The sequence below is a fragment of the Hesperophylax consimilis genome, chromosome 22, assembly GCF_061612785.1.
Source record: "Hesperophylax consimilis isolate HC1 chromosome 22, BYU_Hcon_1.0, whole genome shotgun sequence".
Taxonomy (NCBI): Eukaryota; Metazoa; Arthropoda; class Insecta; order Trichoptera; family Limnephilidae; genus Hesperophylax; species Hesperophylax consimilis.
The window spans coordinates 26,624,912-26,643,670 of NC_142857.1; the positions used below are offsets into that span (position 1 = coordinate 26,624,912).

General features: G+C 32.6%; 1 protein-coding gene across 2 annotated transcripts in view; it reads left to right on the plus strand.

Moving 5' to 3' along the window:
• The first annotated feature begins 3,286 nt into the window (after positions 1-3,286).
• Positions 3,287-18,759, plus strand: part of LOC149413374 (alpha-tocopherol transfer protein-like) — a 39,389-nt gene continuing 23,916 nt past the window's right edge. Inside the window, exon 1 of one of the 2 annotated variants that reach the window (XM_089645474.1) lies at positions 3,287-3,392. The gene's annotated coding sequence lies outside the window, so the exon portion shown is untranslated. Of the gene's footprint in view, positions 3,526-18,759 lie in introns of both variants that reach the window. The other variant, XM_089645475.1, reaches the window with a different exon arrangement.

Below are 18,759 nucleotides of genomic sequence, written 5' to 3' on the forward strand. Positions count from 1 at the left end.
CACAAGCAGTTCGGATGAAATCTTTAGGAAAATCTGTGTTATGGACATTAGGCAAATTTATGCCAAAAACATACTAACATACCTCTTCAAACACAAAACTACTTTTGACAATATCCAAACTGCTCGTGATACTAGAACAAAAGGACATAATTTCTTACAAATCCCTTTCGCTAAAACAACTTTTGGCCAGAGAAATTTTAGATATTTTGCAACAAGGCTATATAATGCTCTCCCACTAGCCATTAGACTGAACGATTTTTTTCTGAAATATAAAACAGACATCAAATCTTGGATCATCAGCCAAGACAGATCCATGATAAATTTTTTTATAAAAATCCCTACATAAGTATGTACTCCAACTAGATGCTGATTAACAAATGTATCATTTATTATTATTATTTATTATTTTCTATCTTTTTCACAATGTCATTTAATGTAGTGAAATATTTAATGTATCAAAAAATATGTAAACATTTTTAATGTATCAAATACGTCTGTCTCGACACAGGTTTATCCTAGTGAGACAGACATCGAAAAAAAAAACCTGTAAAAGAAACTTTATATTGATAATAAAAAAAAAAAAAAAGCAGTTATAGATAAAAGAGATATATTATATCTCTTTCATATATTTAGACATACGTTCATTAAATTTCATAAGATTACTCCACACCTGAAGAAATCTATCTGCCTAATCTTTTTTGTTTTCATATATATATATATAGTTTATATAAATAAGTTTTAGATATAATTATTGGAAATGATTTTTTAAGGTTTTAATAGCTCACCGCTATCAATGCTGTCTAAAAGAAATATTTTCAGCTCAATTTTTGCCCTAACGATAAATTACCAGGACTTATTAAAAGATTTTTCTTTATTGATTTGCCACGTCATAAAGATACAAAAATTTTTCGTTTAAATACAAAAATAATCGGATTTTCGTGAACACATGTTCTGAAACCATGATAATATTTTTGTAATTTTAAAAAGCTTTTAGGGAAACCTGTTATTTAATTCGAAAGGCCTGCAATCCCGTTTTTAACCGGAATTATCAATAATTTGAATAGATTCTTAATACATTAGCAATAGTAATTTTTTTTATTTATCTCCGTGAAGATAAAGTCTTCAATGTCCGTTAGAACCAAAAAAATGTGAGTTTAAATTCAATTATGCTTAACTGCACTTCTTAGTATATAAATCAAGCACAACCGTAATTATCTAGGTAATCATGATTTGTGTCTGTTATCTGAACAGTAAATTCATCTAAATCATAATTCCGTTTAACCGCTTAATTAAGTGATCTCTTTTTAACGGAATATCATTGCTCATAGAGTGTTTACAAATAAAAATAAGAATATTTATATTGTTGAATGAGAAGATAATACTAACAAATCTAAATGAATCATGAAAAATAAAAAGTCACTGTATAAAGAGGTAACGGTCTTATCAATTTCCAGTATCCTTCCAATCACAGTCCTTCCCAAACATGAAATCACGACCAGCATCCTACAAATTACCCAACAATCAATCCACACTAACATCAAGCTACTTTACAATCAAGACATCCACAGCCACACTACTCGGAATAACAATAAAATCCGCATTCCTCTAATACACACTATGAAATATGGAATAAAATCTCTTACCTACATTGCCTACACACTCTATAACTCTATTCCAGATATGTATGAAAATAGCCAGCGTATGTAAAACATTCAAAGTAAGGCTGTAAAATATATAAAAATCTAAATAAGTAATTCTTGTCGTGTTGTATTTTGTCTTGTTTCTTTCTCTCTCCTTTCCTATTCCCTGTATTTGTAAGTAACTTCTTCTAAATTCCCACCTTGGCTCTGTGCTTATGTGTATATCCCTGTCTGTTTCCTTTTTTGTTTCTTCTTGTTTGTTCTACTTATCCTCCCCTTTTTTATTTGTGTACTGTTTCGTCCGTGATTCTTATAATTTTGATATCACAATACCAATATAAAATTGTACCTATTAATTCCCATCTATGTATTGTAAGTTCTTCCCATCCTACAATGAGTTTTATAACTGATCGAGGTTGCTCTAACAAGAAATAAAAAAAATAAAAAAAACATGGAATCCAACGCAAGTCTTACCGGGAGACTAACTCTAACCAGTCAGCCATTGTGACCTAATTATTACACTATCGAAGTTACAAACATATTATTTAGAATTGTTATAATGCAAAAAGATAGCAGCCAAAATCAAGGGAAGATTAGATGAAAATAATAATGTTAATTCTAAATTTTAAATATGAGATCGATCAAAATAAAATGAAATAATTAGGTCCCAATAACCGAGTGGTTAGATGCTTTTCCCGTTAAGACAGATCTTAGGTTCGATTACCTGTTGAGACCGTTACCTATTTATTACTTTTCTGTGTTTTGTTCTGTTTCATCTTTCGTTAGTATTTTCTTCTTATTCAATGATATATTATATTGATGGGTATAACCTTCAATAAAATGAAAGTTATTGTAGTATAATTTTAAAAGTTATTCCAATACAATCTCCTTACCATCCCCATTACTTTCACCCTTAAAACACACCCCAATTAATGGGAATGTCATAGTCTCACTGGCTCCTGACGGTTGGGAGCAGTTAGGACTCTTGTACATAGTGTAGATTTGACACCAATCTTGATGTACAGCGGTGAGGATATAGCCTGGTGATCAAGAGGATCACATCCCAGCGTGCGCAAGTAAATTTTATTTCATCTTTATTTGTGATGTTTCACAAATAATTCGTATTTGCGGTACGTTTCAGAGTGGAAGATACTCTCAGTATTGCCCTGGTGAAAGACCACCAATGTAAACTTTGCTTTACGTTCATTTTTAAACATTAATCTATTAAATAATTTTTTTTTTTTTCAATAAATAAGAATTAATAATTAACTAATTTTCCTTATACAAATTAATAATATTCCTTTAATACTCTATTCAAAGAAAAACAGCGATCTTACAATACAATATAAAAACCAATTCATTCCATAATGACATTTATTCATAAAGGAACATCATGTATTATATTATTGTTACGGTGCATACACTGTACCGCATGCCGTATGTATCCAGGCAAAGCTAAATAAACAATCGAGCAACGATAAACTTTACAATAAAGTCATAATATATTGCTTTATGCTGGTATTTTATCAGTTAAACTCGTTTGTATTTCTGATGTGAAAGCGAATTTTCCCCGCTGACAGACCGCCATCTTGAATACTTGGGTATCTGTCATAAAAAGGCGCGCATCCAGGCGACCAATCGCAGTCGAGCGTTGAAGTTTGCGCCTAACGGTCCAGCGAATCACACCTCATTCCATTTCCAAAAGTCTCCGGCGGCTAACGTCAGTTCAGTTCGAGTTTTCACAATCAAAAGGTGGTTATTAAGAAATCTTCTCAGCTTTCTCGAGTGCTCGAAAATATATTATTTCCTGTCTTGTATTTGCTTTGTTCTGTGGTTTCCTGCTTTATTTTGTTTTGTGATTTTTATTGTTTTTCTTGTGACTCAGGTAAGTGGAAAGTAAAGATTTCGAAATGTTGTAAACAGGTACCTAAATAGTTGCCTTTCTAAGTGTGGAAAGAAAGAAAAAGAAATTAATGTTTTTTCAATTTTATTTTGACAATGATTGGCAGCTTTTTAAATCATCTATTTGTAATGTTTTACCTCAATGAATTGAATATAACTGTATTTAACTTTCATTTATCTGAATTTTTTAAATGGTTACCAAAATTCACTTGTATTAAGTAGGGTGACCACGTAATACCTAAGATTTTGTTGAATACTTTCATATGTCATATGAGTTTGTCTGATTTGGGAAACGTTTTGTTATTAACGTGTTTATTTGTTTGTATCTACGTAGCGACAAGAAAATTTTGCATTTTTTGTGAAATTCTCGTTTTTTGGCAAAATATCAGTTTTTTTTAAATTGTGTTATTTTGTGAAAAGCTACGGTATTTTTCATCAAAAGCTCGTCAAAACTATTAAACAAAAAATATTTAGGAAATAGCATATGGTATTACTATCATTTTAAAATACCAGAGTACCGCGCGAAAAATCGCGTTATTTTCCCGGAAATTGCGAATTTCGTGATATTTTCGTAAATATGACGAAATTTTTTGGAAAAATTCTTACATGTTGATACTGACCTGTAAGATTTTCTGCTTTAAAAGGTAAATTAATGCCGAACATCTATAAACTCGTCAATTATAACGTACTTTACGTTTACCCTTAAATCAGCCTTGCATTCTTTTCGAATTGACCAGAAGATTAAGAAAGCGATACTTAGATGATTTGGGCATGTAGAGCGGATGAACAATGAAAGGAGTGTAAGGAGAATATAATATGATGCGAATGTGCATGCTAGAAGAAATCGGGATCGTCCAAGGAAGACATTGCACTATCAAGTAAACCAATTACTTGAGTTGGGCCTTTTAAAGAGTCATGATAACTGTATGGTATATATATAAAACAATGTATGAATTAGAATGAAGCAAGGAATGTGTATTAAGACCAAGTGGTTTGACGGTCCATCTTCTCTGCTTACCTCTGCGTGATGGTAAGTCTGCAAGTTAGTTGGTTTTCAGAAACATAAGCAATTTCTTTACATTGTTACAGGACTGCATTAAATTTAATATACAATTATTTTAATGAAACAAAAAATAAAAAAAACCATAAAAAATATCTCTTGTATTTGTAACGATGTAAGAAAGTGAGATAGAATTGAAGAGGGAAATAGTCGAGGGCGTCCAAGGAATATTTGACAGAATTAGGTGAACCACATTATCCAATGTCGACCAGTTCTAAAAAAATTACGAACTAACGAATGTATGCAGATTTAAGATTCGTTATTATTTCTATTTGAATAAAGTATTCAATATAATAATCATAAAAAGGGTAAAAACATTACTGGAGCGGTGTGCTCTGGCGTCATGAAACTCGCCATGATTTGGCATAAAACGTATATTGCGTGAGCTGAAGAGTGAAATATCAATATTTATGAAACAGAAAAAAATATCGATAAAGAGTGTTGGAACTCTGGCAAAACCGATTTGTAACTGCTAGTAATTAATATTTCTGTAAAATCTAGTTTTTCATCGTTGGTATTGAATATTTTATTTTGCGTAAGATTAACTATTCTGGTTTAATTCCTAAACGGAACCTTAGAAGGAACCTACGGCATTTTGTATTAATAATGAATACTTAGAATTATGAAAAGAGATTGTGTAATAAGATGATAATTAGTATTCTTAGTACCTACACTCTTTGTTTTGCACAGAGTTCACGGGTACACGAGAAAAACCCACATGATCGTCCAATTATTGTAAACCATTGTTTGTTGCTTAGTAGAGATGTACGTAATCTGTATGATAATATTATTGACATATTAATCTTAATATTATATAATACATGCATAGTACTTTATTAATATTTAAAATCCACCGAGACACGTGGTACTATATCTGTCACTAAAATACATCTCCTCCAAAAACTCATTGTACTCAGTCAGACATATAAAACAAATAGATTTAGACAGATAACACCAAGCTTTCTCTTTGCATTTAAAAGTTTACCATAGACGTAACGTATAATTTGAAAAATCAAACGGAGAACTGCCAAACAGCTCACCCGTCAAGGTATGTAAATTAAAAAAAATATATTACTACTTAAATTGAAAAAAATGAAGTGACAATAACTTTTACAAAACGTTTGTCAAATAAAGTGTGTTTTTTAGTTAAGGCGATGCCATACGTAATAATGCAAAATCATGTGTTTTTGGTTTGAAAATTTGGTCGCCTAGAAATGTTTCAGATGCTTTAATTAAATACTGCGAGTAGACTACATTTTGGCCTTTGAAATAATCTAGCATTTTTTAGATTACGTTTACCCTTAAGGCGATGCCATACGTAGTAATGCAAAAGCATGTGTTTTTGGTTTGAAAATTTGGTGAAATGTAGAAATGTTTTAGATGCCTTAATTAATTACTGCGAGTAGAATACATCTTGGCCTTTGAAATAATCGAATATTTTTTAGATAAGTCTTTTTATAAGCCTAGAAAAAAATAATGTAAAGGCCTATGAAAACTGCTTTAAAGTTCAAAATCTCCTACTTACGAACCCATTTTCGGTTATGATTTTATTGTACAATGTGGCAAATTAAGTTATTTATAAAATGATCGGAAAACATTTAAATATTTTGCCTGAACATCCACAAAATAAAATAAAAGGCACTTTTTGGCCATGTTTTTTAAGCGGGAATTTAAACCTTATCGCCATCTACGATAAGGGTTGTTATTGATAGCGGCTCAATTTAAAATATTACACGACGTAGTGCATCGCCTTAAGTATAAAGTTCTAAAAAAATATCGGTAAGCGATTTTAAAAACGTTACCCATGTTTGCGTTCAAAAATTTTATGTTTTTAATTGCAACTTTCCGTTTGTAAAATCAACAACATAAACAAAAATTGATTTTAATTAAATTTATTTTCGCACTCCTGGATTTGAACCGGATTCACGGACCTCAGCCACAAAGGTCGTTGATTCGAATAGCAGGCACTTCCCAATCTCGATTTTTCCAATCTCTTTCGCCTTTCCACTCCTTGAAGCCTTACAACATACCCCTATTTCGGATGCCATAGTCCCACTGGCTCTGGACAACTGTACTCTTATGAAGTATTCACACGAAAAAAGAAAACCGTTACTAATTGTTGACACTCATCGTTTAATACATTGAATTAATCTGGGAGTAACCATCCATAAACTATCTAATTAATTACACCTATATTCATAACCGTAGCGTGTAAATTAAAGAATGTTTGTGCAGTGCGATCCATAAACATAAAACTGTGCTAATTAATTCTAGAATCGGATTAAAGTTTCCAACATTTTCCGGCAATGTTTCTCAATTAGAAATTGTACAATCATAATTGGAGTTTCTCCTAAAATATTCATCTTAATCGAGCGGATTTCGAACCTGAGACAGTAATATTGCGTGATGAGCAAACACGCTGACCACTCGACCACGGAGCAATTTCGTGATGTGCTCTAATGTATTCTACAAAACATTAATTAAGAATGGATTAATTTTCGACCGCGTTTTATTGGCAATACACGACAATTTTGAAAATTGGAAAATAAAATCTGTTTGAATGGGAAAGTTTCAGAATAATAATAATAATAATTATTATTTTTTTTTTCATATATTCAATAATATTGTTATTGGGTTTATAAAAACAGTTTATTTTTAAACAAGTTCTGCTGTGTAATTATTATTACGCGTGACAGCTGTTTCGCCCTCTGAAGGCATTATCAAACTGTGGGTAGCCCACTTACAGACGATACATTTCTGTCGAGATGTAAAAATTATCTTGTACCGATATGTGCAACTTTTTAAATTTGCGTTTATAATTATAAGCCATTAAAGAAATCGAATTTTCACAATTTTTGGGACAACTTTGCTACTTATTTATTTGTAAGTTGATGATAACTATTAAAAAATATTTTTGCAATACCTACTTTGTAAATATAATGTAATATAAAATCAATAAAAAAACATAAAAGTAATATTTAATTTACAAACTTTCAGGAGATATCGAGATTTCGGTAATGATTTTATTGTATAATTTGGCAAATTAAGTTATTTATAAAATGATCGTAAAAAAATTAAATATTTATGCCTGAACATCCACAAAATAAAATAAAATGCACTTTTTGGCCATGTTTTTTTCTTGCATAAATCAAAACAGGCGGATGGTGTTAAGCGGGAATTTAAACTAAATACAAAAATTTAAGAAAAACTACAGGCCGCCTCAGAACAGGAAACCCTAGTGAGGAGGACTGAAAAAAATACAAAAAATATACTTATATTATACTTTAAACCTACATAATGTACAAATTTACTATTGATATTAATAAAAAAAAAAAAAAAAAAACCTAATCGCCATCTACGTAAGGGTTGTTATTGATAGCGGCTCAATTTAAAATATAACACGACGTAGTGCATCGCCTTAACTCTAAAGGCATTTTTGCTATGTTCTGTGGGCTAAACAATCGACTAGACTTCAACCGATCTGATTTTGGGCATTGAAGTAAAATGATATAAAATTAACAGCTGTAAGAACTTGCCGATCTCATTAACACAAAATAAACTACATTTATGACAATCTCTCTCTCTCTCTTTCCTCTCTCTTTATAATTATTGGAGTTTTAAATTGTTATATCCAGCTTAGAATAAAAGTATGCGAGATTACTGTAATTATTTTAATCAATTTACGTATCAGTCTGTGCTCCGCATTTTATATGGCGGTGAATAAACTCAATTCCGTTAAGAAATAATAATGCACCAGATGGTACTTACTTTGAAGCAGTAAAATTTTCAATAATTGTTGAAAGATATGTAAAAACAAAGTAACTGGGAGTTTATTATATGCCCGCATACTGATTTGTGTTTAATTCGATCTGGCTTTCAAATTGCAAGCGGTTCTTTACCGTTGTGAAATTATCCACACATTTTGCTTTATCAATGTTAATAATACCCGAGTTTGTAATTATTGCAATGGCAATGCGTCTATTTTCAAACGAAAGCCACGGGAATACGGTACAAAGATCTCTCAGAAACATACAGGTTCTGTAGTGGTCCTTTTAATTATGCCACTTCTGCCACCCAATCTCACCACTAAAGTTTTAGTAGTGGCCCTTCAAATTATCGAAATTCTGCCAACCTTACTACTATACCGACCATAAAAGTGAAAAACGTTTCAAAAGCAATGAATAATAAACAATAAAGTTAATTATTGGTTTTATTTGACATACATAATTACTTCCATATTGTTATCCCATCGCAGTATGCGGGTCTCAAAGAATCTCTCTGTATTTAACGAGCGAGTGGAGTCTTGTATGAGAATGAGACAACTGTTGGTTTATAAACAGTATGCTTGGTTGTTCGGTCTCTTTTTATTACCATCCTGTCATCTAAGATAGTACTTTGCAATTAAGTATAGTCTATTGACTGTATTTGAAGGCGAAACTATAATATCGTTAAAATACATTTGTACTTCAGGGAAGTGTCGTGACTGACTCAGTTCGTATACGAAAAACAAACACCTCGTTGTGGACCCAACCATCAAACTGCCATGAATCTCTCTCCCTCGAAAAACATACCTTATTGCCAGGTGGAGGTCAGAGGGACCTTATCAATATCCTTATCAGTCGAATGGCTAGATAACCTCAGCATCTTACTTTGACCATCTTACTGAGAATCTTAGTAACATCTTGCTAGCGTAAGGTTTATCTAACACCATATTTATCAATGGTAAAACCTCATTACATTGGCCAACGCTTCTGCATGGATGAATAGCTGAAGATTGCTGTATACAACCCACTCGTACTAGCCTAGAAATAGTAGGGCAGCGCGCGATATGTATTTCAGAACACTTCCGCGGTCTCGTTTGGCAATACTACGTGAAATATGATTTGCAATCAATAAATTATTAACGTGAGTCACTGATCATTTTATGTTCTTGGTAAAACGAACATCAATTCAGAGGAGATAAAATTGCATATTTAACAAAATTGCATAATTGTTTTTGTTCAGTTATTCTCTTAGTATGGAATTCCCTTAAGTTCAGGAGTATTCAATAAATGCTTTAGCTAGTCAAAGATAACGAGTACTTTATTACAATGAATCTCTAGCAGGATTCTCTACGTCCATTCTATCAGAGGCTATGAGCAACGAGGGCAACGTGGAAGTGAGCTCCATCCCTAGGGATCGGCTAGCATCGGCTGTCCTCGTAACTATTAGGGTACAACCGACATGCCATCTCTGTCAGATGGTGCAAGTACCGCCATAAATGGAAATCCTTAAAACTACATTAAATGAATAATAATAACACAACTATACAATCTTCGGTCACTAGTGGGCGGTATCTAAACTACAACCAAACAACAACACTGAAATAATATTACAATTAATGCGAGTTTTTAACAACTTCCATTTGCATTACCTTACACTATTTTCGTAATAATTTACGTGTTTTTTGGAAGGTTTGTATGGTTTTTTGCATGTTTTTTTGTAAATTGTACCGTCTTGCCCTATAACGTATTTACGTATTTATAAATATTGCTTAGAATATTTATCCCATGTAGTTTCCCCAAAAGACCTACTTATATTAAAAGAAATATTTTCTTCCTCTCAAATGTTGTAAGAAAATACAATTAAACAACGAAGGCATACGTACATATTCTTATCAATAAAAATCATTCATCTGAGGCTTTCCTGCAAAAAAATATGGTTACAAAAAATTTGATGTTTGACACGGAATTTCGCGACGCGCTTTTTCACAGATAAAATAAACATGTTTACAAGTGACAAAACGACAAACTAGAATAAAATTGAGATACATTATTTCCTTGCTAAGCGAATTTTAGTATTTTAGGAGACTTTTATAAGGTTAAAAGACCATACAATGGAGGCGTACGGTGTACGGTGAGCTACTAGAAAATCTAGCGGATTCCTGAGCACTCTCAGAGATAAATACCAAAAATTCTCTCTCGTCTTATGCGTTACGTGTCTTTCGTTACGAGATCCACGTCACACTATTAAGTAAAGAAAAAAACATTTTTTTAATCAAAATCGTACGTATTAATCAAACAACTGTGAACAAAAATTTTCAAAGAAAAAAAGCATAACGTTTTTTTATCCCGCCAGTCCGTAACCAGTTTTTCGTTTAAAATTTTACTAATTGACGTTCTTTAAAAAACTGAGTGTCTACTATCGTAAATATCATCGAATTGGTGTCAAATCAAATATGAGTAATCGAAACCACTTCATCAAAAATAGTCTTATTGATACCAGCAGATTTTTTTATTGCTAACAAATGACTTAACCTTTCTTGTGAGTTCACTTCTGCTTAATAGACTACGGCAAAGTAGTTGAAAATCACGTCGAGACATGTCATCTAAATGGGATTTTTAAGTCAGAAAATTTCATACTAACAACCATTTTTCCTCTGTGGCAGTCGGCACGCTTTCGTGCCATATCTCTTCTTGTTTCTGTTATCAATGGCATATGGCAATACTTGCGATCTTTGGTGCACAGGCGTCAGGTGGGAATGCTGTTCTCGTTTTTCCGGTATTTCAATCGAAGATGTTTCGAGGAACTACCGTTACTGATCCCTAAACACGCCAAATGCGCTCTCAACATTGTACGTAGTTGACATAAAATTTTTCACACTACACGGAGAAAATGAGTTTTTTAAATTTATTAAGAATTTTCAAGTTATAGGTAATCCGGTTAAAAACGGGATTTCAGGCCGTTTCCTGATATTTTTTTAGTAAATTCGTGATAATATCGGAACACGTGTTCAAACACCTGCGTTAGTATTGATAATATATAATGACACACTTCGAAAATGTTTAGATTTTTATGAAACCTATAAACTCATTCGTTTAGGGCCTGCAATCCCGTTTTTAACCGGATTACGAATAATGAATGAAGAATATTTTTTTCCGTGCAGAAAGGGTCGTTTTTACGACTAGTTCTTGAGCTCGGTTGTAGAAAGATTAGCCAGCCTAATCGAAATATGACATAGGCCCTGAGGGAAAGGGCCCCAGGGCCTTCTGTACCTAGTTGTTGTAAAAATTATAATAATAGAAATACCCATTTCACCTGTGCCTATTATCGATCCAGCACTGTTTCTGACAGCAAATATAATGATGTAAGAACCGCAAGACTATTTTTAGTTTCGCAATAATTGCTTCTTACGAGGAATCAGGTTCGAGTCTCCTAAGAGAAAGTTATTCTTTGTGACCTTGGCTTTATTGTGGTTTTTTTTTTCATAGCCAATGCCAGCTTCTCACTCTCAAACCAGGTCAAACCAAAATGTATCTTTTGTGATAATTTCCAGTTTGGTGGCCATGCACTGGCTTAAAAATCATTAAAATTTGAGCACTCAGACGTTACACGGCCTCCGTGATCAATCGAAGGTCGCAGGTTCAGTTCCCGGCGTGCGCAAGTAAATTTTATTTGATAAATTTGTGATATTGCACAATTTATTAATTAAAAATAATATATAGTTCCAGAATAGAAAATACTATCAGTATCGTCTTGGTTGAATGATAACTTTAGCAGTGTTTCTGACCAGATCGGCACGTTTTATTCTAGGGTTAGCTGTTTTTTCTCGTATTTATTGCAATATTTTTGAACAAGCATATCTTCATTCTTTGTGAATCTAGTGTTGTGTTCATGTTTCAATTGCTTTTTACATTCAGAATCAGATATATGCTGAATCAATAGTTTGTCCCATAGAAGGCCTGCACAGGCAAGATATTTAAGTAAGATTAATTCCATTGATTTGTATAATAGTGTTTTGGATTTACACTAAATCATTTGTTGGCATCGTCTTAGGCTGGCCGCATACATACGTTTTTCGTATTCGATTTCCGAATTCGTTTTCCGTATTCGGACATCCGAATGCACGGAATCAGTAGAAAATACATTAACTGCCGCACACGTTCGTTTTAGTTCCGAACGGAACAAATTCCTTACGCACGTTCCGAATGCGAGCCGGCGCGTTCGGAGAAACCGAATGGAAAAAACCTAATGACGTCATGTGGAACGCAGCTATTGCATACAGTTTGTTTGTGCCGACGCAAACGTACGGAAATTTTCGTTCGTAATTCAGTGTTGCCAACGGATCTTGACCTAATATCGCCGTTTCTCATACATAAGGTAGCGTAAAGTAGCCGAATTTGCTGTTAGGTGGGACATGTTTAAAATTGAAGTTTTTACGTGAACATAAAAATTTCGTGAGGGGGGGGGGGGTGGCTAGAGAATTTCAAAAAAAAAAAAAATTTGTCCCCAGAAAATAAAAAAAATTCATGGGGAGGGTGGCTAGAGAATTTCAAAATTTCATGGGGGGGGGGGGGGTGGCTAGAGAATTTCGGGGGGACATGTTTAAAATTGATGTTTTTGAAGCAGCTTAATTGGCGACCAGTCGCCTTTTAGATTTTTTCGGCGCCGATTCTCGCTCTGAGTAGCCTAAATGGCGATATATCGCCCTTGTTGGCAACACTGGTACTGACGTTTATACATTCCAAATGAAGAAAAACGAACGTTTACGCTAGTCTCACGGAATTCCGAATACGGAAAACGAATTCGGAAATCGAATACGGAAAACGTATGTATGCGGCCAGCCTTAAAACCTTTTAATAATATTTTTTGTTTATTTTTTCTCAATTTAATCTTAAGAGTTCAATGAGCTACCATGCAGGTATAAATGATTCACCTTTGTGATGTTTTTATTTGAGAGGGTATAATATTTACGCTATTTAACAATATAAGAATTTAAGAACATGTAAAGCTTTGTGAAAGTGGGAAAATAATATTCCTATTTCATTAAGAATCTCTAAAAATTATTCGTAATTTGGGTAAAAATGGGATTGCAGGCCCTTAACGAATGCATTGATAGGTTTCCTGATAAACTTTCAGTAAAATACGAATACACGTAAGTCAAAAGCAGGTGCATGAACGCATGTTTCGATATATAAGCAATTTACCAAATTTTTATCAGAAAACGGCCTGCAATCCCGTTTTTAACCGAAATACCAAAAATTTTTAAGAATTTAAAAAAAAATTAGCAATTCTGATTTTTCTTCTTGTTAAATTATTTTTTATCCACTAAGTATAATTTATATAAAAAAAATGATAATTTTTATTTCAATTAGGTACCTTAAAATATACGTCAAACGGGTAGGTTCGTACCCGCCGAACAGATGTTTTCTTCTATGACCTACCTAATTTTGTAAAATCATCTAATTTTTTGGATTGGCAGCAATAATTACACAATGAGTATACATCGCTCACATTTCGAAAAAAATTTATTATTAGATAATTTCGTGGCAGCCTCCGAAGGCATTCGAAATTGGTACAAGGACTCTATTAAAATTCTGTAACCGTTTAATTCTAGATTTTATGCGTATTGCAAAAAAAAACTACACAAAAAGCTAGTTATATTGATTTAATTTATAATATTATCTAAAATGTCGCTTTATGATAATTTTTTTAACAATAAAACAAACATCAAAGTGATATTGGTCGACTACTTTTCGAGTTTTACGATCGCAAACATATGAAGACTGAATTTATATTGAGATTATGGTATTTAAGAGGGTAGAGTATGGAATGTATGGGTTTTATGATTGAGATGTATTGCAGATGTAAGGATCCATAGTGTTATTTGTATGGCAGATGTAAGAATTCGTAGAATTATTTGTATGGCAGATTTAAGGATCCATAGTGTTATTTATATCGCAGATGAAAGGATCTGTAGTGTTATTTGTATGGCAGATGTAAGGATCCGTAGTGTTATTTTTATGGCAGATGTAAGGATCCGTAGTGTTATTTGTATTGCAGATGTAAGGATCCACAGTGTTATTCTTATTGCAGATATAATGATCCATTGTGTTATTTATTTTTTAAGGTATGGAGTTGGATATCGGTTTTTAAGTTATCAGGAAAAAAAATGAAGATTTTAGGAGCTAAGTAGATGAATTGTCTTTGAGTTGAAGTAGTATATAGTTTGAGTATATCTTAGTGTCTGTTATAGCTTTCTTAAAGTGAAATGACACTAAGCTGCCCTACATAAATGCTATATTGTTGTTGTTGTTAGTCTTGGTAAGTTGTATCTATTGTGTTGTAAGAGAGTTTTTTTGTATTTTTACAAGAAATGTGTTAGCATAAATGTACAAATGGAGTTGACGTATTTAATTCTTCAGGCCTCAGGCATATTCTGTCAGAAGATCGGAGTATTTCCGCTTTCCAATAAAATCTAAATAACTTAAATACATGTAAATTGAAAACTGTTTTTGATAGATGATAAAATACGCTTTCAAATTATATTGATAGAAATAAACATATGTTTTTTGAAATGTGTTTAAATGTTAAGTGCTTACCAATGCATAGACCAAAATATTTCTCCTTTATCAGAATTTTTAGTATTTTTAACAACGTTTAGAACGCATTTCTCACCATAAAACACTAAGGGAGATAAAACGATTCCCGTGAGATCATTTGAGTTGTTCTCAAAAGCGAACAATTAGAGGGATTAAGACAATATACTCGATGAAAAGTCAAATGGTGGAGAATCTTGTTATACTCGATAAAGAGTCAAATGGAGGAGTATCTTGTTATACTCGATGAAGAGTCAAATGAAGGAGTATCTTGTTGGTGTTATTAATCTTATTGTAAACTTTTTTCTTCCGGTTAACCAAGACATACAATCTAAAAAAGTACTAATCAAAATACGAATTAAGACGATTATAATTCCAATGTAATTATTTCTTCTTTGAACCAATATTTACTTGTTTCACGTGTTTACTGGAGTAAAAGTTACATAAATTAGATCTTGAATAATAATTGCAATTTCCTGGACATTCTCTTTTACGAAATAATAAGCCAATTAGACAATGGTTCTACCTTAAATTAACTGTATTTTAAAATGTTTTTATATCAGTATTACTCCCTAGATATATTTTAAAGGTGTCTTACTTATTTTTATTGCAATGAAAAAATAAAAAAATCGATAAAAAGTAACTTACTTACTTACTAATATTAAATTATTACTTACTAATAATAAATAATTAACGTAAACAGTATTCATATTTCATAGAAACCATAAAAACGCATCAATAATTCGTGTGTCCGCGTTGATTCTGAGTTAGGTCAGACTGACGAATGACTCTTGGCCGGCATTGGCCTAACTACTGCACAATCATTGTATCTTTGAACGATTCCTTCTAATTCCCCTTTCCGAAATGATGTTTAACTAACTTAAATTACCTACAATTAGTACAAAATTCTATGATTAAATTACTAGTTCCAAAACAGATATTTTTTCACAGACGCGAAACATATCATTATTGTATCGGAACTTGACTGTCTTGCCGGTACAGGCCTTATTATGGCACAAAATATTGATTCAGCATATATCTAACTCTGAATATAAGAGGAAAGTCGAACATGAACATAATACTAGGTTCACAAAAAATGAAGGAATGCTTGTACCAAAACATAACAATAAATACGGACAGCGAACCCTGGAATACAACGTGCCCAAAATATTCAACATGTTACCAAGCAATATAAAAAGATGCGAATTACCTCAGAGATTCAGATATATGCTGAAAACATGGCTACTAAGCAGAGATACTCTGTATTAGTAATACTTTTGATTATGGCAGTGGTTGGTGGTAAATGTGATGGATAAGTTGTATTGTAATAAGTAATAATATTATGAAAATATGTTATATTGTAATTGAACATGAAAATCCTGTTGACAAACTGTTTAATGGGATTGTACTTTGAAGAACAATAAAAAAAATGTTTTTGTTATCACAAACAGTTCTCCAACTCGTCGTAGGAGGAGATTATGAAGAAAAAGTCCTTTGTGTGAAATCAGGGATTTGTTATATACTCCGCTTACTACAATGGTGACTCGATGTATAAGTTTTCTAACAAATAATTATAAGCAATAATTAGTCATCCGAAATACTAATAGATACAAATTGAAAATATCTCCCGAGTAAAAATAAATGCCGCCAACGGGAATTGAACCGTTGCCTTCTGATGTCCGGTCAGGTGCTCTGTATCCACTGAGCTATGTCGGCTTATTTCCAACACGCCAAATGATTCAATATGTACTAGTACCTCAATCAACAATTACTGCTTATTACATTTTTTCACCTGTAAACAACCAAATTTATTTTTGTAGGAAAGGCTTTGTTAGTGCTAAATTTCTCACTAGATGGCGTCGAGCCATATGATATCATTATTTATTGGTGAAATGTTTTTGACTTGTCATTTGTCGGCATTTATTTTTACTCGGGAGATATTTTCAATTTGTATTAGTATTTCGGATGACTAATTATTGCTTATAATTATTTGTTATCCTTTATGCTATGCATAAACCTCGTCTTATAATGGTTAGTTTATCATTATAAAAAAATAATATAAGTTTTTTGTTAAATTTTTTAAGTCAAATCTCTGAGAACGGGTTGTTTCGAAAAATTTGAAGAATTCATTAAATTTCAACGTTCATTTTCGGGTTTTGTGAAAATCCTATTCGAGTTCTGTTATTATATAAATATAGGCTAGCTGCTTGACAGAACTGAAATAATAACAGAACTTGATAAAATCTTTCACAGAACTTGAAAATTAACAAAATTTGAAGATAAGAGATGCTTACTCATTTGATACCAGGTCGCAGTTTGTGAATAAGATATTTAATATTTTATTTTGGTTGACCACGCAAAAACAGGTTTTCCCTATGGAGGACAGTATAATGTGGCAACTTCAGTCTCGAACAAGTTGATTATTCTTTAATTTGGCAATATTATAAGGTCGGTATGTGTCGGATGAGAATTGTGATTTTGATACTTAAATCAGTATAATCAAGGAGTGTCAGTATGCTACATTCTTATGGGAAATAGGTATTACATCGTCTGAAAATTATTTTACACCACAGTATTTTTAACTCGATGATAAAAGGCGAAATTTCATAGCAGCTGTCATGTAGACATAATTGTACCGAAACCGGTCAAAACTAAATTTCAATACCCGAGGTGTACAAAAGTTATGCGAAGTTTTTAATTTGATTATTGATTGTTCATTTAATATTAGATTAACATAAGAAACGGTATTGAGTATTATTAGGGACGTGCAGATTTTGCAATATTTTTTTTTATCAGTAGTACTTTACAACAAAGTGATGTTATTTGACTTTTTATATTTAACACCAAAAAAATTACACTTTTTTTACATAATCAAAAACCATGGAATAAATAATAATACTGGAAGTGCCTTCGATACAAATTTGAATGGATACAATTGATGTTCAATTTAGTCCATTAGCCCAGAGTTACGTCTCACTTACACTCTCCTGACATCGTAGATCTCCATCCTATCTGAGTTTCGAGAACACAGTTTTGTATTGAAAATTCAAGCTTCGATTAGGTAAATATTTGATTTACGAAATACGCCTACAAGGCGCGGTATTATCGAAATTTATTATTAAAAATCGAAACAGTTTCATAGTAACCGTCATCGTAATGTTACATTCAATTCAAAATAACGTTAGATGAAACTGTTACCATGAAAATACTTGTACTGAAAAAGCAATCAAGCTTCCACATAACTCACATAATGCTTGACTCCTTTCGTTGTCTGCGCTCCGTGGACCTGTCTCAGTCTACCTGCGAACTGAGAACCCGTTCAACAGCTCAACAGATCGTGTACAATGTGCCCACAGACCTAACCACTGAAGATATACTCCGGTAGAAGTGTGTCATGTGCCTGTGAGTGTATCCGAAACGAACTCAATTTAATAGAGATGACGAGGCTAAGCTTAATTATTTTTGGTATCCGATACTTGATGGCTACATTGAAGATAAACGCCGAAAACCACACTAATTTAAATAATTATTTTCACGGTATACATAATGCTTTGTTTCGCTTCCCATATGGTCATTGTTTCGAACGGCGTTATGGTGTCCATCATCTAACAGATCAAAAGAATCTCAGAACATTGTCGAGCGTGTAAACTCGGCCATCCGGATAAATCGGCAATTGCCGAGCGCTTAATAATTGAAACCAACCATTACTTTGTATTTGTTCCTGAAATCCTGGCAAGACCCAACATGCAATTGAAATCCACAAAAATATTAATATTAATAGAGACGACAGGGTCAGGAA